This window comes from Plecotus auritus, assembly GCF_963455305.1.
Source record: "Plecotus auritus genome assembly, chromosome: 2".
NCBI classification, from domain to species: domain Eukaryota; kingdom Metazoa; phylum Chordata; class Mammalia; order Chiroptera; family Vespertilionidae; genus Plecotus; species Plecotus auritus.
Genome location: NC_137771.1, coordinates 175,597,365 through 175,621,055, shown reverse-complemented (window position 1 = coordinate 175,621,055; position 23,691 = coordinate 175,597,365). Strand labels below are relative to the sequence as shown.

Here is a 23,691-nt window from a genome sequence, read left to right as displayed (position 1 = left end):
CGGGAAGGAGTTTCTTCCGACAGTGCTGGACGCATATTAAATACTTCCCTCCGCAGAAGATTTATCTCCGGGCAGGGCCCCGGCCGGATATACAAATCTCAAGGTTGGTTTTCTCGGCGGCCCTTCTGCGACGCGAGCGCCTGCTCAGCCACCTGCTGCCCCGGCTCTGGCCATCTTTCTGCTCTGAATCTACCTCGCCCGCACCCTTGATGCCCGTTAACAGGGTTATTGTTATTCCACCTTGCGGTTAAATAATTCTTAGCTGCTTTAGCATAAGGAAGAGAAGGGACCCATGGAGAAGCCCCTGGTCCACCCACCTGGAACATTTTCCCGGAGGCAGGGAGCATTCAGGCTCTGATTCACAGCACATGGCAATATCCTGAGGTCTGCCACGCCTGGTCCGCGACACCTGGGGATACCTTACCTGGGGCAGCACACCGCCCCCAGAGTCCAACAGCACGGATATCACCACACCAGGAGCCAGGAAAACGCTGCTCCTGGCCCCCTGGATTGTGAAGAGCTGAACAGCGTTCTTTTTTTTTTTTTTTTAAATATATTTTATTGATATTTTACAGAGAGGAAGAGAGAGGGATAGAGAGCTAGAAACATCGATGAGAGAGAAACATCGATCAGCTGCCTCCTGCACACCTCCCACTGGGGATGTGCCCGCAACCAAGGTACATGCCCTTGACCGGAATCGAACCCTGGACCCTTCAGTCCGCAGGCCGACGCTCTACCCACTGAGCCAAACCGGTTTGGGCTGAACAGCGTTCTTGCACAAGGCGTGGTGGCATGGACAGAGAGCACTGGACTGGGATAGATTCACATCTCTCTTCCCAACACCGGGTCTCAGTCTCACCGTTTGTTTCTTTGTTTCAAATCTCACAGGTGTTCAGATGATTGAATAAGATAAAGATGTGGAAGTGTTGGGCAAACTGGAAGAAGTTGAGCCCTTAAAGCCTACTCCTCCACCTCTTCCCCCTCCTTGGCTCATGGCTTTTTCCCCTCAGCCTATAAACAAGCTCAAATCTCTCCCGTCCTAAACACAAAACGATCAAGCCAACCTTCCAATCGAAGTGCCTCTCCAGTTAACTTCCAAGTGTTTCTCTCGTTCTTGCAGACCTCTGAATTAGTGGTCTACCCTGGCTGTCCCCATTTCCTCATTTCTCAGCACTTGTCGATCTGGCCTCCTCTCAGTAAATAAGGCCTCTTCCTCCTTTGGTGGCACCCTTAAGTGACACCAGTTGTGAATCTGCACTTTAAAGGCAAGACTACACTTTATGCCCACAGCTCCTCTCACTCCAATCTCAGGGAATAACTTCCACCCTCATGGTTTCAACTACCAAATCAATGATCCTCCATGCCAGACCTCTCCCACAAAAGTTAGTATCCAAGTACCTCCCAGGCAGTTCTCTCTAGATATCACAGGGACACTCCACACTCAGCATTATCCAAAACTGAACTCATCCTCTACCTCCATAGCTGCCCCTCCCTCAGCTGTCCGCATTACAGTCTGCTGGTACCACCATCTACAGTCATCAGAATTAGAAAGCTGGAAACGAGTGAGTCATTCATGAATCAGCCCTTTGACTTATCCAATCACCCAGTCCTATCTATCCTACCTCCTTAATAAGCATGGAATCCCTACCTCCATTCTCGCTGTTATGTGTTCCAGGCATCCTTTCCATCCTGAACTGTTGCAGCAGCCTCCTAACAGTCTCTTTCAGACAAACTCATTCTCCAATCAGCCTCCAGAGTGAACTGTCTAAAATGCACTCCTATTCAAAATCCAGCAGAGATTCCCCTGGCTTCTGGCTACATGCATATGTCCAAGACATCCAGCATCAATCTGTCAATGCACTCAGGATTCTAAAGGACCATGGAGAGCCCCAAACTTCAAGAGGCAGCCAAAATCCCCAGAGTAAGGCAACACACCCTGGCAAGGAAAAACTATAGGGAGAAAAAGAGCAAGTGAATATTTTCAAAAATTCCCTGCTACAGATGTTTTGATTATGGAAAGAAGAGAATTTGGACACAGATGGGAGGACATACTGAGTCACTGGGAAAGGCTTGAGCATGTTTATAGGCTGCTAGAAAAGACTGAGCCAGAAAAGGAGGAGGAGCCAGAAAAGGAGGAGAAGCCAGAAATGAGAAAAGGAGAGAGGGAGTAGAGCAAGCCCTGAGAAGTTCTGGAAGGCTTATTGATTCTCCGCAAATGATGATTCTGGGCTGGGCTGCTGTGCATGCTGGGTCCAGCCTTTTCCTCCTCTGATTCTACTCACTCTGTAAGACCCAACCCATGATCACAACCCTCCCAGTAATAGATAACAAATAGGTAACAGCTTCCCCAGTACGTTGTAACTCTACTTTCCACAAAAACTATTTTTAACCTCCTCCATCCTCAAAACCCCCATCCTTGCATGACTTCCTCTCTAACCATCATCACCTTACCTCCTATTTCACCGGGAAGGTGGGGGGGGGGGGGGGAGGGCGGGGGTTCGGGGATGCCTACAATCAAGAGGGAATTCTGACAAATATTTATATTCACCTACACCTGCATTCAGTGTTTCTTCCTGACTCCAGTTTTTGCCTCTTCCTGAGAGAGTGCTAACCTTTCACAAGTACCTCCCATAGGTCACTGCTGTTGCCAAGGCAAGTGGACACTTTTTAGGCCTTATCTTTCTAGTCCTCTCAGCAGCATTTACCTCCCATTCTTGAAACACTTTTCTGTTAGTTTGATAACTTTCTTTTGGAATTCTTCCTCCTTTTCTTTTTACTCTTTCTCAACCTATCATGGGTGCTTCCTCTGTCCTCTAAACGATGTTTTTAACCCAGTTTTATTGTGTGTGTTTTTAAATTTGTCATCTATAAATCTACAGGAGTTGTAGATGGGCTTCAGGAAGTCTATAAATTCCTTAAACTTGAATGTAAATACTTTGAAAGGAAGAAATACAGCTTTCATCAACTTCACAAATGTGTCTGGGATCCCCCAAAAAGGATAAGAGCATTGATTCACATGCACTCCCCCAGGTGACCTCACCCACCATGGCTGTAGCTAACATCTGTGTGGACGTTAATAACTCTCCAGCATATACCCACAGCCCAGGTCTCTCTTCACAGACCCTGGACCATAGTTCCCTGTCACCTTCACATGATGTCTCACTGCTATTTTATAAATTCACTTACCCAAAACTCAACTCTTTGCCCTGTTTCTCCAAACCAGCTCCTTGCACAGTCTTCTCAACCATTGCAAAACACAGTTACCCACCTAGCTGCTTAAGCCAGATGCCTGGGGATCATTCTTCCCAATCCAATACTAAATCCATTTTAAATCCTTCCACATCTCTCCATTTTTACTGCCACTAGCATAATCCAAGCTGCCTCCATTCCTCACCTGGAAATACTGCCTTAGCCCCAACTCATTTCCCTACTTTCACTCCTTCCCCCTTCCAATCCATTCTCACATTACAGCCAGATGTATTACTGAGTGTGACTTGGAGTACAGCTCTTGATGAAGGCTTTCAATTGCTTCCTATTTCACTGAGAATGAATTGTGAACTTCTTTGACCTGCAGTGTCCAATGTTGGATATGGCCTGCCTACTCTCCTCCTAGCACTCCTCCACCTTTACCCTCCTCGCACCCCCAGATCTCCTTCCCTATCTCACCTCATTCCAGCCACAGTAGGCCTTCTTTCAGTTCCTTAAACACACCAAGCTCTTTCCTGTCTCAGGACTTTTGAGAAATCCTTCTTTCTCTTCCCTTTTTCCTTGCCCGGCTAACTCTTACAAGTTTCAGCTCTTGGCTTAAATGCGAGTACACCAGTTCTTGAAAAAAGGCCTTCCCCAGACCCTCATTCTGTATTTTCTGATGACTTTCATTTATTTTCTTTATAACAATTATCACAATTATAACTGTGAGTTTATGTGTGTATTCAACATACATACATAGACTTCACGCTCTGTGAAGATGAGGACCAGATGCAGCTCTGAATTTTTTCTAGAAGGGGCTTAAAAGTGGCAATCTTTTTGGAAGAGGAAGTAAGTGTTTGTCTTGAGGCTGTGTTTGCATGGCACTCTACTAAGATTTTTGAAAGTATCAGTTTTGCGTTTTATAAATGGGGCAAGGAATTTCGGAATTATGGGGAAGGGGTACATAAAGCATCCCCTCTCACTTCCCCAAGACACCTCATGTTAGTGCTACTGGCAGATACTGAGTTTGTTTGATTTATCACTATAGACCCAACACTAGAAAGCTGGGCATGTGGTTGACTCTCAAATGTTTGTAGTCTGATAAGTGAATAAATGAATGAATAAATTTACATTCTCAAATATCATCTCCTTCAAATACTTTCCCTGAATCCCAGGCTAAGCATCAGCTCTTCTGTGTGCCTTTTTCACTTCACTTACAACTTTGAATAAGTAGTGTCTGTTTAATGTCTGTGTAGTGTCTGTGTCTTCCATTAGTCCATGTCATATTCATGGTTTTTACTCTACAGTTCTGAATATTTTATGTCATTTGATCATCACTGCACATGCCAATATTAAAAGTAGCAGTTACTATTATCTATATTTTTTTATAGATGAGTAAACTTTACATGTATTAAATCATTAAATCTTTAGAGTAATCCTACGAAGTAAGTACTATTATCTCTATGTTTACAGATGAAACTGAAGAAAGCTTAAAATTTCATATTATGGAAGAGAAAAAGAAGTTAAATAACTCATTCAAGGTCACAGAGCTAGGAAACAATAGCACAGCCAGGATTCAACCAGGCAACTTAGCTCCAGGGCCAAACTCTTCACCAATATGACCAAATTAAGCCATAGGGATTATCTTCTGGGATCTAAACTCTGGGTTTTTTGTTTAAGCATCCAGAGGCTGAGCTCTTCATGAGCAAGGACCTAACTCACACATCCTCAGCCCCTAGCAGATGACCTGACACATGATGGTACTCAATAATAAATATGCCAAGTAAGTAAATAACAAATTATTATTGATTTTCACAAGTACTATGTCAGAGTAGCAATGGAATGTTATGATTCCTATCTTATAGAGACGAAAAATGAGATTCATGACCTCACAAGAGAAAGTGACTTTAACTGTCCTTTTGACTGAATCCAGCCCTCTTTTATAATTCTTCTGCTGCTTCCATAAAAGGTTAGATTAGGAAGACTTCACCTTAAGAAAAGCTTTTAATAAAACACCACAGCACTCATTGTCTTTCCTAGAAAAAGTGGCCATTAAAAGTATTTTATTATGATGTTTGCCTAACAAGCTCTCTCTTTCCTTTAGCTCCTCCCTAAACCATTATGTCCCTATTTAGTTTGAACTATTTGCTATCTCTAGGGAGGTGACCTCTAGAGAGGTGTCTCTCTCTCTCTCTCTCTCTCTCTCTCTCTCTCTCTCTCTCTCTCTGTTGGAACAGAGAGCAAAGCTGTGAATCAGATGTCTGGAAATCAGAGTCCAGGGGCACCACTGAGTAGTTTCTGTTGCTAAGCAATGTAATCCTTTTTTTCCCCTGGCTCTTCAACAAAGCAATAGCCGTGGCCCAGCATTCTTCTCAGGCTGTGGTGCCCTAGGATATGATGTGTCACTGAATATTGTTTACCAATTCGCTATTTAGGACATAGGGCCCCTTCTGAAGGAGTACTCACTTTTGGCATATAGCCAGTCATGTGCTAGTACGCTAGTACACTAGTCCTCCAAGAGGGGGAAAAAAAAAAAAAAAAAAAAGCCATAATTTGTAGCACATGCCCATTTTGTGGTGTAAATACTCCCCCTTTGGTGAATTTCAAGCTACCAGCAGTTTAAGCTGCTCACAAATTCCTGAAAATTTAGCAATCTGTTCTAATGAGCTGACACAATCTGGCTCCCGCACACTGCTGCTTGTAGTAACTCCTTGTGTGGATGGGAAGAGGACAAATATAAGTAGCCCTTTAACTTATGGTTTCAGGGGCAAGGCCTGACTCACAGGCTGTTACAGGAAATTTCCTAGTGTTTAGATGTAACCTCTGATGAGTAAAGAGCAATTGTACTGCAGATGGGAAAACGAGGTTCAAGGCTTAGTCTTCTTAGAAGTAACGTATTTATTTTTTTGAACCTCAATTTTAATGGAAATTATATTACCCACCTCACAAAATGGTTGATTATCTAACCAATACTTACATAGCACTTATTATCTGCTAGGAATGAGACAGACCAACAAGCCAGGACAAGTGGAATAGGAAAACTGAGACAGATAAGGGAACAAACTAGCAGAGCAATTTACAGCAGATACAGAAGGTCACCTCCCTAGAGATAGCATCTAGGCCTCAGTTGTATTTCAGCTCCAGACCCAGAAAAGCAGCAAAACCAGGTCAGTGAGACAAGGACCAGCTGCAATGACTAACGACCTTTTGCCCTGACACTGACCAATCAATGGAGACCATGACCCTGAAGGAGCCCACCTAGAATACTGATGAATATTCTGCTGAAACCCTCCCCTGAGACCTCCCCTAAGATTTCCGCCTTCACCTTCGAGAAAGAGATAAACCTCAAGACAAAGTACCCAGGGCTCACTCTCCCTATGAGGAGCAGCCTGTGCCATTCCCTTTCCCCTCTTCTTCCCCCATTTCTTCCCTCCCCACAGGCATGCATCTCCTAAATCCTAAAAAAAACCCACTTAGCTTGCAACCAGGGGAGCAATAGGCAGTGGCCACTTATCCCAGGCTAGTCCCCTGAACCTGTTCCCAAGGCCCCTTTTCTCTGACTTCCCAGAGAGCTAAGGTGGCCCGGCCTAGGCTCTCCCGATGCTTCTTCTATGCTAAGCCCTTCTTGTTTCACTGTCCCCAGCTTTAATAAACATTCCCTCACAGTCACTTGGACTCGTGTTGTGAAATTTTTCCTGCATGAAGTCAAGAATCCACACACTATTGGCCAGCCCTAGGCAGACCCACTGGGGGCCAGATCCCCTTTTTGGTAACAAAAACTGTTTAGTACTTTACAAATTTACTTATTTAATTTTTATAACAATACTGTGTGGTAAGTACTATTATCAGTTTAGAGATGAAAAGACCAAAGCACAGAGAAATTAAGTTCTCTAAGGTCACACAGCTACCAAATAATAGAGCCAAAGTTTGAGCCTCACTCCAGAGCCCATGCTTTTACCCTTTAGGGCCCCAGGTCAAAGCCAGTCACCTATTTTTATAGAGTTTTATCAGAACAGACATGTTCAATGTTCATTCATTTACATATTGACATGTCTGCCTTTGTGTTACAACAGCAGAATTGAGTAGCTGGGATAGAGACCACCTGACCTACAAAGCCCCAAATATTTGCTATCTGGCCCTTTACAGGAAAAATTGGCTGACCCCTGCTCTATGGTGTCCTGCCTGTTTGTATGGGTGAGACAATAGTTATTATTAGGAGCCTAGTAGTCCCCACATTCAAGCTGGCTCTGAAGTTGCATTTTGGGCCAATAGTACAAGTGAAAAATAATGTCAAGATTATAACTTGCCCTAGCTGGTTTGGCTCAGTGGATAGAGTGTCAGCCTGCAGACTGAAAGGTCCTGAGTTCGATTCCAGTTAAGGGCACGTACCTTTGTTGCAGGCTTCCCCTCTGCCCGTGCCCTGGTCAGAGTTTGTACAGGAGGCAACCAATCGATGTGTTTCTCTCACATCGATGTTTCTCTCTGTCTTTCCCTCTCTCTTCCACTTTCCCTAAAAATAATCAATGGAAAAATATCCTCTGGTAAGGATTAACACACACACACACACACACACACACACACACAGATTGTAACTCTATCCTAACATTTGTACTATAACAATCATGTCAATGAAATAGCATTCAGGTATAAACTTCAGTTACAAATGACCCATGAAAATGTGTATTAACAGAAACATATATCTGACTTTATGTGACCCTAATATCTCAGAGTTGAAATTAATTCAGAGATTTTTCATTCCAACCTTTGACTCTCCACTTGGGGATACTGTATTGGGTTTCTGAAGTTAATGCTGTAAATCCCTTATGATCATCCCTTGAGTCCTGCAAGATGATTCCCCTGGATAGACCTGGGATTTTTGCACAGCAGAACAAAGGCACCTCTTTATGTCTACAACCTGTCTTTCTGTCTCCAGGCAGCTTCACCATGTGGCTATTTCAGATACCAAGCAGACAAGTTCCTCAAAGCCTATCACTCACTGGCCTCCTGTATAGTCGTTAAAAACTTTCCTGACCTTTGCAGTTACTTCCTGTAAGCCTCTCAGGGACTACTAGTCACTTGTGACCTATTTTCAGATCTGGCAGTTCTGGCTTCTAGAGCCAACAAAGAACAAGCCCAGCTGCAGGTGGTCGAATACTTCCTGTGCTCTCCTGGCAGCAAAAAAGAATTGCTCAGTGACATGCCTGTAGGTAGTAGCTCTGACAGGCTCCTAATCACCTCTCTCAGGCCGGTAGATTTTCATTGCACTATGAACCACAGCTCAATATCTCCAGAAGATCACCAGAAGGCTGTTTGTTATCTTCTGTTTGCTAAAGACAGTTGCTTCCTTATACTAGTAGTAATAAAGAAAAAGAACCCATTTGTTCTTATTGTTGTTGTTTTTTTCCCTCTCAAAGCAAAGATGCTTCATCAGAATTGGTAAACTAAGGCAATACTGATGAAGCTCCCATGTAGAAGTTTCATTGTCAGAGAATGCCTTTCATAAACATTTCGAAACGGAGTTGATCCAAAATATACTTCCATCATGAGGTTACCTTAATGGAATACAATCCTGGAAGCAGAGTCCAAACAGCTTGAGGTTCTGCAAATTCCCCAAGAGCTGCAGGCAGAAAGCAAAAGAGAACAATATTTCAAGATGGAGACCACCAGAAACATCTTGCTATTCCCAAGATGTTCTTTGTCACTATACTCCTTAAATGTGCTTAAATAACTCATATTACCAGCAAAGACAACCAAAATGAAACCTCACAGGGCTTTATTAAAGTTTCCTTTATAATCTTTTAAGCTTATATGATTTTTAGGGCATCTTTAAATAAATTTATAAACTTAGTTTCATTTTTTGAATAATAATAAACTTAAAGAAAACTCAAATAAACTTAAAGATCTCAAATATTCCTTCAAGGATTACCTAATAGTTTCTTGGGTTCCTGAAATACTTGATTTTATCTTTCCATTAGAAATCATGTGTTCCAACAAACAAAAATCATGCCCAGCTCCACCCTCCTCCATACCAATTCAAATAGTCACAGAAATAATTACAAGCTCTAAGAGAGAAGATAGTCACATTTAACTTTGCATCACTTATTATTGACTAGTGGCCCAGTGCATGAAATTTGTGCATGGGGTGGGGGTGTCTCTCAGCCCGGCCTGCACCCTTTCCAATCTGGGACCCCCTGGGATCGGGCCTAAACCAGCAGTCGGACATCCCTCTTGCAATCCAGGACCACTGGCTCCTAACTGCTCACCTACCTGCCTGCCTGATTGCCCCTAACCACTCAGCCTGCTGGCCTGCTCGCCCCCAACTGCCCTCCCCTCCTGGCCTGATTGCCCCTAACCGCCTCTGCCTCGGCCCCTCCACCTTGGCTTTGTTCGGAAGGACGTCCAGAGGTCTCCTGGTCTAATTAGCGTATTACCCTTTTATTAGTATTGATATGTGACCTCCATGAAGTCAAGAATTTTCTTGATGTTGTTCAGTGACTAGAAAAATAACCACCAGGTAGCAGCCACTCAATAAATATTGAATAAATGAACCTATAGTTTTAATAAATTTGGGAGGAGCTTTAAAATTCTTAATATTTTTTTTTCAGTAAATTTGGCCCTCCTTGCAAGAGTCAGAGATCAATCAGAGAAGTAGAAGTAGGTCTATATCAGTGATTTTTTTATGACAAATTAGGTATCAGCCTTATGGGAACTCCCTTGTAGGTAACAGTTTTCTTTTCTCTTGTTGCCTTTAAGATTCTCTCTTTGTCTTTAATTTTTGGCGTTTTAATTATGATGTCTCTGGGTATGTGCCTGTTTAGGTTATTCTTGTTTTGGTTTCTCTGTGCCTCCTGAACTTGTGTGACTTTTTCCTTTACCAGGTTAGGGAAGTTTTCTACCATTATTTCTTCAAACACCTTCCCTATGCCTTTCTCCCTTTCTGCCTCTTCTGGCACATCTGCTATTCTAATATTGTTACGTTTTCCATTGTCCCACAGCTCCCTTAAGCTGTCCTCCTGTTTTTTAATAGTTTTTTTCTTTTTGGTTTTCTGACTGAGTGATTTTTCAACCTTATCTTCTAATTCACTGATTCGATCCTCAGCTTCACCTAATCTGCTGTGTATTCCCTCCAATGTGTTCTTTATTTGTGTTATGTCATTCTTTATCTCAGACTGTTCTTTTTTTATAGTTACTATATATTTTTTGCATGCTGTTGAGCATCTTTACCATCATTACTCTGAACTCTGTTTCAGATAAATTTCTTATCTCTGCTTCATTTATCTCTTCTTCTGGAGAATGCTCTAGTTCTTTCATTTAGGGGTTGTTTCTTTGCCTCCTCATTATGGCTTTCTGTTTGGGTTTGTGACTATGTATTAGGTAGATTCTCTACACCTCTCAATCTCTAGTGCAGGGCAGTGTTAAAGTCTGTTTCTGACTAATTATATCAGGCATAAACTCAAAGCCTCCAGAAACCCCCTCTGCCTACAGACTGATAGGATTCCGACTTGAATTGCCCCCCAGGCAATCGTCCTCAGGTGTGGCCAAGAATTTTTTTTCATCAGAGTGGAGAAGCTGCTTCTGCCTGGAGGCTAATTGTTATTTTTAATCTCTTAAGTGACCTCAGGGCAAGGTATTTTCCAATAGGGTGTGTCAACTCTCTTCCCCCAGGCAAGGCAAATGTCTTTGTGGGAAAGATGTCCTCCACTGTGTGAGGAATGACTCAGCCCAGGAAACTTGGGGTGTCTGCCTTCTTAGCTCTATCCCCCAAATCCCCTGTCCTAGCCTCTGCTCTCACAGCTCCAGTCCACTTCACCCTCCCTCTGCCAGAGCACAAGGTGGGTGGCTCCATGGGGAATTTTGTGTGTGTGCCCTTTGAGAGGGTGCCTGACTTTTCAGCTGTTACTCTCTGGCAGACAGCACCCCACTGCCAGATGTCTTGTGGGTACCCTCCTCAGTTTTGGTGCTCTCTGCTGTGGAACCCAGCTTGGGAACTAGGTCCCAGAGTTCTCAGTAGCAACCCCCATAGCTGAGATATCTCTCTGGGACTTCAGTTGCTGTCTGTGGGTGCCCAGCCAGCCCTTTTGCGCCTCCGCCCCCCTACCAGTCTCTATGCGGTCTCCACTTTTGGTCCTCGGGTATCAGGGTTCTCTCCTGAGGATTTTCCATTGATTATTCAGGAAATTTTTCTGTATTTTAGTTGAAATTCCAGTTTGTTCCTGGGAGCATGTCCATGCAGCAACCACTTACTCTGCCGCCATTTTAAATCCCTCTATCAGCGATTTTTATCCAGTGTACTGCAATAATTTTTAAAACATGCAGTACCTGCCCTAACTGGTTTGGCTCAGTGGATAGAGCGTCGGCCTATGGACTGAAAGGTCCCAGGTTCATTTCTGGTCAAGGGCATGTACCTTGGTTGCAGGCACATCCCCAGTAGGAGGTGTGTAGGAGGCAGCTGATTGATGTTTCTAACTCTCTATCCCTCTCCCTTCCACTCTGTAAAAAAGCAATAAAATATATTTTTTAAAAAATAAATAAATAAATAAAGCATGAAGTACCTGACTATTTAATCAGGGCACTGACCTCTTTTCCCTTAGATTGTTAAATAAAAAATTGACAATAGCCAACACAACAATAGCCATCCATTGTGATTGCCCTATCTTAAACCATAATTATATAAGTTTTATAATAGGGTTGCATCTGATTGGTTAATTCTTGACACTAGTAATCCTTATATACAAGTACTTTATGGTGTGGAATTTTGGTGTAAGTCTCCCCAAATCCCAATATTTATTTGGAGGATTGGTCCAGGATTTTGGACTAAGGTTCAATATTTAATTGTGCCTCACATTAAATTAAATCCAAGTTTCTCTACATTGGCATTATAGACGTTTTGAGCTGAATCATTCTTGGGGTGGGGAGGTGCGGCAAGAGGAAGGGAGAGGAGGCTATCCTGTGCATTGTAGGATATTTAGCAGCATCTTGGCCTCCAATCACTAGATGCCAGTAGCTGCTTTGCAGTTTAACACCTAAAATGCATTTAGACATTGCCAAATGTCCCCTAGAGGACAAAATTGCCTCTAATTGAGAACTACTGCATTAAATCATTATTAAGTAACTGACCCTCATCATTCTTTCCAGTAACTTTGAGAAATATCAGAAATTCATCACTCTAGATGGATGGATGGAGAGATGGATGGAAGGATGGATGGATGGATGGATGGATACATACATACATACATACCTTCATACTTTGTTTACTTGAGATGAATTAGGACATCTTTGCACTTGGTGTCCGTCCCTAAAGAAGAGATGCTTCCCTGCTGCTCAAGTCACATGTTAGCATTCTTTTCTTCTCATTTTTACAAGGAAAGAATTTCCTGATCTATTATTTCATTTGAGCCCAACAATCCATTAAAAGGGAAATTATTATTACTCCAATAGATATTTAGATGAAGAAACTGAGGGCCATGGAATGAAAATGATCAACTTCAGGGCTAAACTCCAAATTCAGTGCTGCTCCTCTTCCTGCTATGGAAAGCTTGCCTCTGTCTCCCCCTCATTGTAACCCTCATTGTAATGGGTAAACATTAGGGATGGAGTCCTAAGGATAATGATGCTCTTCTAAAGTGCCAACACCTAAAATGGCATTTAATCTAGTCAATATCTAGAAATTGGATTACCCCTTCCCAGAGTACATTGTGCTTGAATCTAATTAAACTCACAATTTTCCATTAGAGCTAACTTCCTGTTTACAGGGAATGCATGAGATAGAGGAATGAGTTAGACACTAGTAAGGAACAATCAATCAAATCCAGAAGTGGGGACAGTCTACTCTACAAGAAAACTGTGGTCTGAACTCTTCCAAAAAGTCAGCATCTTGAAAATAAACATTAAAAAAACAAAACCATTTAGGGACTATGTTAGATACTTGTGGAAAGTATTTTGGGATAAAGCACCATGATAAAGCAAATGCATCAACAAAAACAACAACAAAGGTAGGTAGGTAGATAGATAGATAGATAGATAGATAGATAGATAGAATAGTAAAATACTAACTTTAAAATATTTTAAAGTATATTTTTATTAATTTTAGAGAGGAAAGGAGAGGGAGAGAGAGAGAAAAATCAATGATGAGAATCACCAATTGGCTGCCTCCTGCACACCCCACACTGGGTATCGAGCCTGCAACCCAGGGTTCAACCCGGAATTCGAACTCTGACCTCCTGGTTCATAGGTCGATGAGCAACCACTGAGCCATGCCAATAGGGCAAATATTTTAATGGACGATGCATAGAAGAACCCACAGATCATTTAGGATGGGGGGGCTCCATGGTTATGCTTCAAGAACCTCATGAACTCCCCACAGCTGTGAGCAACATCCTGTGTGCAGTAGGAGCTCTGCTTTTTTTCTAAGGAGAGGTTGTATAGCTCTTGTCCAACTTTTCCTAAAGGGTCCCATGACTCCAGAAAGCCTGAAGCCTTGGTTTGTCTGGAGATTTTAGGTCTCGTGGCAGCAGAGGTGTGAGAACTTTGGAATTATAAATATTTTCCTGCTGCTCAAGTCATATGTTGGAGATGGCTGCCTAAAGTCATAGGATCTTAGAACTGAAAGGAGTCTTAGGAATGATCTAATTCAACCCTGAAGACAAACGCTCTGAAATAGGCCTGCCCATTTACTTAGTGGTAGAGGCTGAGGCAAAGTCTAGGTCTGATTCCCAGATTACCACTCTGTTTATTGAAAAAGGTCAGGCAATTCACTTAGTGATAGAGGCAGAGGCAAAGTCTAGATCTGATTCCGAGGTTATCACTTTGCTTATTCAAAGAACCAGCCTTGTCTGTCAGTCACTTGACCTCTTCTACTTTCCATGGAGACTCGACAAGCCAACAAACATCCTTATGCAGGTCACAAAGCCCACCTGCCCTGCCTCCCCTCCTCTTGCCTTCTTTGATATCCCCGCTACTAGCTTACCTGCTTCACTCCTCACCTGCCACATGGTCTCCTCGGGGTTCTCCTGACACAGGCAGCACACACGCATTGGGCCTTTGCTCTGCTGGTCCTTCCTGCAGTGCTCCTCCTCCAAGTACTTGCTTCGCTAACTGCCTCACCTTCTTCATGTCTGCTCAGGTCTTTCCATGTGACTGACCACCTGTTTAATACCGCAGCTCCCTCCACCACCACCCCTAGCAATACTCGGTCTTACTGCTTATTTTTTCCTTATCAACTGTCACCTTCCAACAACCTGTACAATTTTCCGTTTATTCTACTTTTGTTTATTGTTAAAGTTCCCCATTAGAATATAAGCTCCACAAGGGCAGAGGTCTTTGTTTTATTTGCTGATATATTTCAAGTGCCCAGAGCAGTGCCTGGCACAGAGAATGTACTCAATCCTGGAAATGTTGCTCTTTGCAAATCAGGACTTAATTTCAACTTGTCTTAATAAAGAAAAAAAAGATATGTAGGAAAGGGGGGTGGGGAATTATACTGGGTGTTTTCATTATTTAAAAGGTTGTATTTGCCCTAGCTGGTTTGGCTCAGCGGATAGAGTGTCGGCCTGCGGACTAAAAGGTCCCGGGTTTGATTCCAGTCAAGGGCACATGCCCAGGTTGTGGGCTTGATCCCCAGTAGGAGGTGTGCAGGAGGCAGCCAATCAATGATTTCCTCTCATCATTGATGTTTCTATCTCTCTTTCTCTCTCTCCCTTCTTCTCTGAAATAAATAAAAATATATATATTTTAAAAATAAATAAAATAAAAGGTTGGATTTAAGCTTTGGTTTGATGAAATATATAAATGGGTACAGGACTGGTAGTTCAGCCCTATTTTGCACAATGTCAGCTAGCTCTGCTCTGTACACAAAAGAGATTAGCAGTATCTCTTCCAGCCTGAGGGCTTATATGTTGCAATTCTCTTGCAATAAGTTCCTAAATATTTAATATGTGAATGACTTCCTAATAAGGTGTTGATTTACTACATCACAGGCATAATTAAGAGGCATCAATTCAGGTCTTTCAGGATTAAGTTTAAAGCTCAAAAGCTTAGCTTCTAGAGCCAAGCAAACCAGCAAACAGCGTGTGCATGAGGCAGAGGAACATTTACACACAAGCTCAGACTTGCAGCTGTGTTTTTCTAAGACCCCTCCCCCACCTTTGCGTTGGGCACACTGGGTTTCATCTTGTTCTGAGTGTGTGATTGAAGAGTGCTGAGCGCATGGTGGGGGGTTCTGTGATGGGTTCCATAAACAGTCACTCTTCAGTTTGTTTTTCTATTTTTTTTCTCTTTTCATTGAATTTATTGGGTTGACATGGGTTAACAAAATTATACAGGTTTAAGGTGCACAATTCCACAACACATCATCTATAAATGGTACTGTGTATTCACCACCCCCAAGTGAAACCTCTGTCCACCACCATTTATCCGTCTTCTACCCTCCTCCACCTTATTTCCCCCAGCCTCTTACTCTGCAGTTTCTAAGCTTTGGAAAGAGACCCTGATCTAGTATTTATGAGATCCACTTGCATCTCCAAGTGTGGATGTGGGTATTCATTGCTAAATTTGACCAGAAACTAAGGCTAAACTTCAGAGAGGAAAGTGTGTCAGCTAATGTTTTGCTAGCGACATTTCATTGTAAACATGTGTGTATCATCTTACCGTGACCTCAAGTTGTAGAATCTACAATGTAGATGAACAAATGGACTGACTGGTAAGGGATTTTGAAAAATTAGGACAAAATGTGGCCAGGTATTCTTTCTCCACTCTCAGCATGTTGCACACCTGGGCCTTTCAGAAAGTTTTCTCAAATCACAAAATTCGTCTCTTCTCTGTGGAACAATCTCATTCCTTTTTCAGTGCAAGGTTACCTGAACCATTACTGGTCTCCATTCATAGTGACAAACCATCACCACTGGTCACATATTTCTGGTTAGCCAGACATAAGGAAAAGAGGTTCAATGAGAGGTTCCTTAAAAAAAAAAAAAAAAAGCCTTCCTTTTCGTGGTGTTGCCATCATTCGTATCATTCATTAGAGAACTATTTACCGAATGACTACTGTGTGTTTTAGAGTAAGCCAAGCACTGGAGAAACAACAGGACAAAAACTCTGCTCCCGTCTAAGAGTTTTAGTCTAGTCTAGCCTGGCCAGTGTGGCTCAGTGGCTGAGCATCATCCCATGGACCATGAGGTCGCCAGTTGGATTCCCGGTCAGGGCACATGCCCAAGTTGCAGGCTCATTCTCCACCATGGGGTGCGCAGGAGGCAGTCGGTTGATGTATCTCTCGCATTGTTGTTTCTATCTCTCCCTCTCCCTTCCTCTCTCTCTAAAATCAATAAAAACATATTTTAAAAAATAATAATAACAATAAAAGAATGGCAAATTGCCCTGGCTGGGTAGCTCAGTTGGTTAGAGCATCATTCCAATACGCCAAGGTTTCAGGTTCAATCCCGGTCAGGGCACATACAAGAAGTAACCAACAAATGCGTAAGTAATGCGACAAGTCAATGTTTCTCTCCCCCCACCCCCCCACTTTCTTTAAAAAATCAGTGGAAAATATATCCTTGGTGAGGATTAACAACAACAAAAATGCTCATTTATTTATTTATTTATTTATTGTCAAGCACAGAGCCTTTATTTTACATGTCATTTCCAAAGAGGACAGTTTGTAAGTCAGCAGCCAACAATTTCTAAGAGAGAAAGTGACAGCAAAGGTAACTGGCTCAAGTCCCTCTGTGTACACCATGTACATTTCATGTCTGAGTACCTTGTATGTCTGGCTTCAGTGAAGGTAAGGCAGTGTAAATTGTGCAAACAAGAAATCTGTGTTCTGTGTTCAAGAATGGCTACTACATGCATCACGCAAAATGTACAACCTGAAATGTTGATCTGCAACCGAAGTTTCCTCACGCAAAGATGCGCGTGAACAATGACCAACACATCAGAGCAACTTGGGCAGAGAGAATGGATAATGTCGTGGGGCAGCGAGGTTAGCGCATTGATCAAGAGCCCCAAGCAGGAGGAGCCATCCCAGTGGCAGAGCAGGCGAGGAGGGTGAGCAGCATCCGTCTCCCCAGCCACCTTAAGTTCCGTCCTGCCTTCACTCTAAGTTGAGCAGCTCCACGTCAAAGATGACGGTAGCACTGGGAGGGATGACACCGGGGTGGCCAGTGGCTCCATAGGCCACACATCAGTGGTGCAGGTCAGCTCCGCCCTCTGCTCCAAGCTTATCTGGGCTGCTCTCGCTTCAAAACCCGTGATGACTTCCTGTTTGCCAATTCTGAACTTGAAAGGTTTGTTTCTGTCTCTGGATGAATCAAATTTCTTTCCATTTTGGAGCATTCCTGTGTAGTGCACCACACACATCTGGTCCTTCTTGGGGAATGTCCCTCCGTCTCCCAGGGAGATGGTCTCCATCTCCTTGCCCATTGCGTCCCACTGGCCCCGCCTCTGAGGGTCCCACTGCTGCCCTGACCCCGGCTAGGCTCGCTCTGGCTCCAGATCCCTCTGGCGTTCTGACTCGCCTCCCGGCCACCACTCTAATAAATATTTGCCGACATGAATAACACCAATGATTCTGTGTGATCTGAAAGAAGCCTACTTAATGTCAAAGTCTCCTCTAATCATTAAGTCTGAGAACCAATTAAAGTTTTTAAAATGACTATCAATCCCAATATGGTAGAATTAATCTTGAATTCCTAAATTTAACTCTAAATATTGTCACAACCTGAGGAAAATGGTTTAGGCACAGATGCCAAGCTAAAAAAAAAAAATAAAAAAATCTATATATATAAAAGCCTAAGTGACCAGCTGACCAGCCAACCGGCCAACCAGCCAACTGTCCAGTAGCTATGATGCACACTGACCACCAGGGGGCAGATGCTCAACACAGGAGCAAAAACCATAGGCATGGAAACATGGAACAGAATGATGAATCTCAGAGGGAAGTGGGGAGGTGAGAGGGTGGGAAGAGATTAACCAAAGATCTTATATGCATACTAGAGGCCCTCAGCCTGGCCTGTGCCCGCATACTCCAGGACCCCTCGGGGGATGTCATACTGCCGGTTTCAGCCCATTCCCCACAGGCCAGGCCGAGGGACCCCCCCACTGGTGCACAAACCCGTGCACTGGGCCTCTAGTAAATAAATAAAAAAGGAAGAGGGGGTACCCTCTCTGTAATGCTACCCTGCTATGTTGTATAAGTGGTATTGTATTTGAAACAAATGTCTCCCCAGGTGTCTATTTCTATCTAGGTTGATTGAACGCATTCAACGTGTTCATTGTTCAGCCTCAGTTTTGTCATCCTGTTTATTTTTTGTGAAACGCTATTTCAAAATGTAGCTCTTTTCAGAAGAGTGTCTGCCCATTCGCCTACAGCCGTCCTGAATGGAAGGCACTTGGCGTGCACCTGCACAAGGCCAGTTCCAGGCACACACCTGGCACTTAATGCTCTGCCCTCTCAGGTGCACCCTCTGGGTAAACACAAGCTCTTCTGGGCTGCCGCCACCACCAAGGGTTCCAGTTTCACTGTCGCTGTATCTCTGATGCCAGTGCTAAGGACGGTGAACTTTAAAAACAACCTTCCCTTTCTTCTCTAATCTGGTAGGAAAACAAGCCCAGTCAGGAACCAATTAAGTGAAGGAGAGTGTGGCAAAATCAAATAAACAATGAACTTAACTTTCTCTGACACGGGTCCCCAGAACCTCCTGACAGGTGCCAGGATCTATGGGACAGGCTGTTTTGGAGAGCCTGGCTGAGGGGCGATTGTAGGGATCGAGGTACTGTACAACATTTAAGCAGGTGCAAAGAAAAATAAGGGGATGGCGTCCTCTACTTATATTATTACCTTCCTCCTTTCACCTACTCTTGAATCTTAAAAAGCTTAAGAGCCAGGCCATCAGAATCATTCTCCCTTTAGGGCACTCCCAGGCAAAACAGGAAAATATCTAACTTGGGAATTATGAGATCTCAAGTGTAAAGCGTCATTTTACTAAAGGGAAGACAGGCCCAGAGAAGGAAGAAGACTTTTGTCAAGATGATATGCCATCTGGTAGCAGAGCTGGCAATAGAACCCAAGGTCCTCTTAACACCCCCATACCTTCCCAAAATGTGGTCTTGCCCCCCAAAAGTAGCTCCTTTCCTAGTTTTCCTGCTGCTATCAGGAGCCCGTTTCTCCCCATTCAGTGGGACTGGGGATCTGAGAGCCATTAACTATTACTTTTTATCCCACACTTCCAGTTAGTGAATCCTACGGGATCTTACTTTAAAATATCTTACCCTAGTCCAGTTGCCATCACCCTGGGCAGCGCTGCTTCAGTCCAGGCTCCTGTGGCTTCCCTGCCTCTGACCTCCCTCCGGATCCACCTAGCAGACAGCTAACATACTGACCAGAGCTAACAATTGTCACTCGTCTACATTCATTATCTCATTTGCTCCTCAAAAACAAAAAACAAACAAACAAAAAAACCCTAAAAGCTGGATGCTTTTATTACCCCCATTTTATAGATGAGGAAACTGAGGCACAGGGCAGTTATATAATATGTCTATAATTGTGGCAGGACTGGAATTTTTAAACACCAGGTAGTTTGGTGCCCAAGTCCAAACTCCAAACTATGATACCATATTGCTTTTTCCTGAAGCACCAATATAACCATGTCACTCCTCTGCTCAGAAACCTTCAGTGGCTCTCCTCTGCCTGTGGCAGTTCAAAGTCCTAGTTGGACACTCACTGAATGCTTGGGCTCTCCCGAGCCTTCAGGTAAGTTAATTAACCTTCCAGTGTCTCAATTTCCTGATCTGTTAGCTGAGGGTGCTCAGAATAGTAACCACCCCATGGGGCTGCCCTGAGGATTAAATGAGGTCGCCCAGGTAAAGCACTTAGCTCAGTTCCCAGCACAAAGTGACTCTGATCGATGTTAGCTACCTTTGGACCCTATTTTTCTCAACTTCCTTATAGGACTCCTCTGATTAGGATGTTGCTGCAAACAGTGCTTGTTGTCAAACTGTCGGTGCAGTTTTCCCCTTCCAAGAAATTTTCACCACTCCTACTGGCATATGAATGCCAACATAGCCAAATCTTCCCATCTTCCAGTCTCCCTTCTTCAGTGGCCCATCCCCCACAAGAATCCAAATTCCTGGAACACTTATTCGCACCATACTTTTCTTTTCACACTACCTCATTTGTTAATAGCTTGTTCAAGTGCCTCGTCTAACAGTAACAATAATTGTATTTGAAGTCATACTTTACAGAAGGCTTCATGTCACAACCATGCCTCTGTAAATCTTTACAAGAGCCTTAGACATTCCCACTTTAGAGTGGCTTTAGTTTCCTCAGCTGTTCAGTCCCAGGGACCGTGGGGTGCAGGGTGGTGATGCAGATGGGATCCCCTTCAGGAAGCTGGCAGCTTTGTATGCAAAGCAAGGTCTTCCCACACATGGTGACAATCAGGGCTGACAGTGGCAAAGTCTGGTGGAGGAGACTAGAGATGGTGCCATCAGTTTTCAGGCACAAGTGTGGCTCTGCCTGGGCATTTCTACACTTCACCAAGCAGAGCCTGCAGCAGATGCAAACACACCCTCGCTGAAGGGAGACTTTCGCAAACAAAAGCTGCTTACTCTCCAGAAAATCCTTGATGTCATGAGAGGCTGAAAGAACAGCTCTGGGAGGAACACGGACTGGACTGCCGCCTCCCCAGGTGACCAGCTCTGCCCTGGCTGACTTCTTTCAACGTAGACCTGCAGGCCACGTGGCATAGTCTCTAGATCTCAATTCCGTTTCCTGAGGGAGAGGGCTAACTTTGATAAATTTGATAAAATTTGGTAACTATAAATTATCTGGAAGATTTTGCTTTACAAGGCTGATTTTGCTTTAATATGTATACTGACGATCTTTTATCGAGCTGGTGAGGCAGGCTTGGGCAACAGAAGCAGTGACTCAGGAAGGCAAAGTGGCACCGTATCTCAGAGGAGGACTTGGGAGGGGCCCTTCTACAAGGAGGCATGGGGAGCCCCCTAATCATTTCAGCAGCACTGAATGAGTCACCTGTCAAGGTAGGTCGCTCTGTCAAAGAGGCAGATGTCAGTCCTTCAGGGAGGTCTTGATTTCTTCCCTTCATTGTATTTTTACAACTGTAATTCAATATACAATAGAAATCAGTTTCCTGGGTAGTGGCACTATCTAGCATTTTTACATAGACATTTATACCCTCTGACTCAGAAATTTCACTTCTAAGAATCCATCTTAAAGACATATGGTCAAAAAATACAAAAATTGAGTAATACACACAAGGCTATTCATTGCAGCACTATTGGAAGTAGCAAAAGACTGGAAATCAGCAATGGCTATAATAGGGACTGATAGATAAACAGGGTGCCAATACACGACAGAGTACTATGCAGCTGGGAAAGGAAATGAATATTTCTATGTTGCATGGAGTGACCATCAAGATATATCATTATGTGTGAAGTGCAAGATGAAAAAATATTATTATCGTATACTATCATTGGGGAGATATGAATATATTATATATGCTTATTTAGTTATAGAAAAAATAGAAGAAAAGATCATTTAAAAATTTAAAGTTATTTATAGAAATAGCCCTGGCTGGTTTGGCTCAATGGACAGAGTGTCAGCCTGCAGACTGAAGGGTTCCGGGTTCGATTCCAATCAAGGGCATATGCCTGAGTTGTGGGCTCCATCCCCAGTGAGGGGCATGCAGGAGGCACCCGATCAATGATTCTCTCTTATCATTGATGTTACTATCTCTCTCTCCCTCTTCCTTCCTCTCTGAAATCAATAAAAATATATTTTAAAAAAAGAAAGAAAGCATGAAAGGCCCCCATCCTTAAAAAAAAAGTTATTTATAGAAATAAAAGGGAAATAGATTGGGATAAAAGCTAGACTTTTCTAAATATATCTTATTTAGTAGATTTATTTTGGAAGTTTGTAGATACATTGAAAAAGTCAAAACAAATTTAGATTTGACAAAACAAAACAAATAAACTTGTTTATCAAGTTGGTGGCATAACTACATATGAGGAATTATTTCAGTAACCTTAAGTCTCGGGAGTTTGATTGTACAGTCCTGATGGAATATCCCCTAAAAACCAAGCCAGCCCTGTCCAGGTAGCTTAGTTGGTTAGAGCATCATCCCAACACACCAAAGTTGTGGGTTCAATCCCAGTCAGGGCACATAAAGAATGCATCAACCAATGAATGCATAAATAAGTGGAACAACAAACTGATGTCTCTCTCAACCTCTCTCTCTTTCTCTCTCTCAATAAATATTAAAAAATTTTAAAAAGCACAAACCAAAACTTTAAATTGTTTTTAATAATGGAAAGTGAAATATGGTAGGATTGGTTTTGTTATGCTAAGACCATCCTATCTAATAAAGAGGGAATATGCTAATTGACCATCACTCTGTCACAAATATGGCTGCACCCACAGCTGAAGCCAAGTTCCCATAAGGAGCCTTAACGAGCAATCAGCAGGGACCTGAGGCTACGCCCTCCCCCGCCCCCATGGGACTTGACAGGGGACCTCAGGCAGCACCCCCCGCCTCAGCACTGGGCCAGAGGACCTGAGGCTGCGCTCCCCTGCCAGTGGGGCTTGACAGGGGACTTCTAGGCACGCCCCCGGCCCTGGTCTGGGCTGGGGGACCTCAGGCCATGCTCCCCGTCCTGAGGCTACATCCCCTGCCCAGCGGGGCTTGATAAGGGTGGGACTGGCCAGGTCTGGATCTAGCCCAAAGGGACACGAGCCAGCTGGGTCTGGGTCTCATGCAATTTTGAGGCGCATGTGGGTGGGCAGGGACTTGACTCTCAGACAGGAGGAAGGTTTTTGTATACATTTTACTAATTTTCTTTCATCTCTGACACTTCTATTATAGAGAAAGGGCAAATAGCAATATTAAATTATTTCCTCTAATTAATTTTTAATGTGCACAAATTTCATGCACTGGCCACTAGTTTGTATATATGGTGGAATAAAGCAATGAATAATTTACATTGGTTGTTTTGAAAACTGGGATTCTTGACATGAGAGAATGGAGGTATGGATATAAGATAAAGTTAAATAGAAAGTCATTAGTCCTGAATTTGAAATAGAAATATCAGTATGAACTCATAATGCATCTTCTTGTAAAAAAATTTTTTTCTAGAAATCACCACCCATTCAAAAGCAAGAACTTTTTACACCTAGAATGAGGTCTCTCAGTGCCATTCACTAAAAGGATCCAGAGCTCCTTGGAAAAATAGATGATTCCAGGTGTAGAGTCCTGGGAAGGAAATATTCAAAATGAGCCTGGAACGTCACATTATACACCAGATAGTAAAAATTAAGGACATTAGGGTGACATCAATAGGAAAGTGGCCAGCTTTGCCCTGGGTTGTCCTCAAATATACAGCTGCAGGACACATAAGGAGTCAACTTGAAGAGCCTCCCAATAACCAAAGATGGGACAATATAATTCAGTAAGAATTATAACTGCAATGGATTGAAACTCATCAAATATGTTT

At 43.2% G+C, this 23,691-nt stretch overlaps 1 pseudogene across 1 annotated transcript; it reads right to left on the bottom strand.

Annotated features, from left to right (window-relative positions):
• Window positions 1–17,272: 17,272 nt before the first annotated feature.
• On the bottom strand, window positions 17,273–17,601 carry LOC308242174 (peptidyl-prolyl cis-trans isomerase FKBP1B-like; annotated as a pseudogene). Its single transcript has one exon. The product of its transcript is annotated as a peptidyl-prolyl cis-trans isomerase FKBP1B-like (transcript).
• Window positions 17,602–23,691: the final 6,090 nt, after the last annotated feature.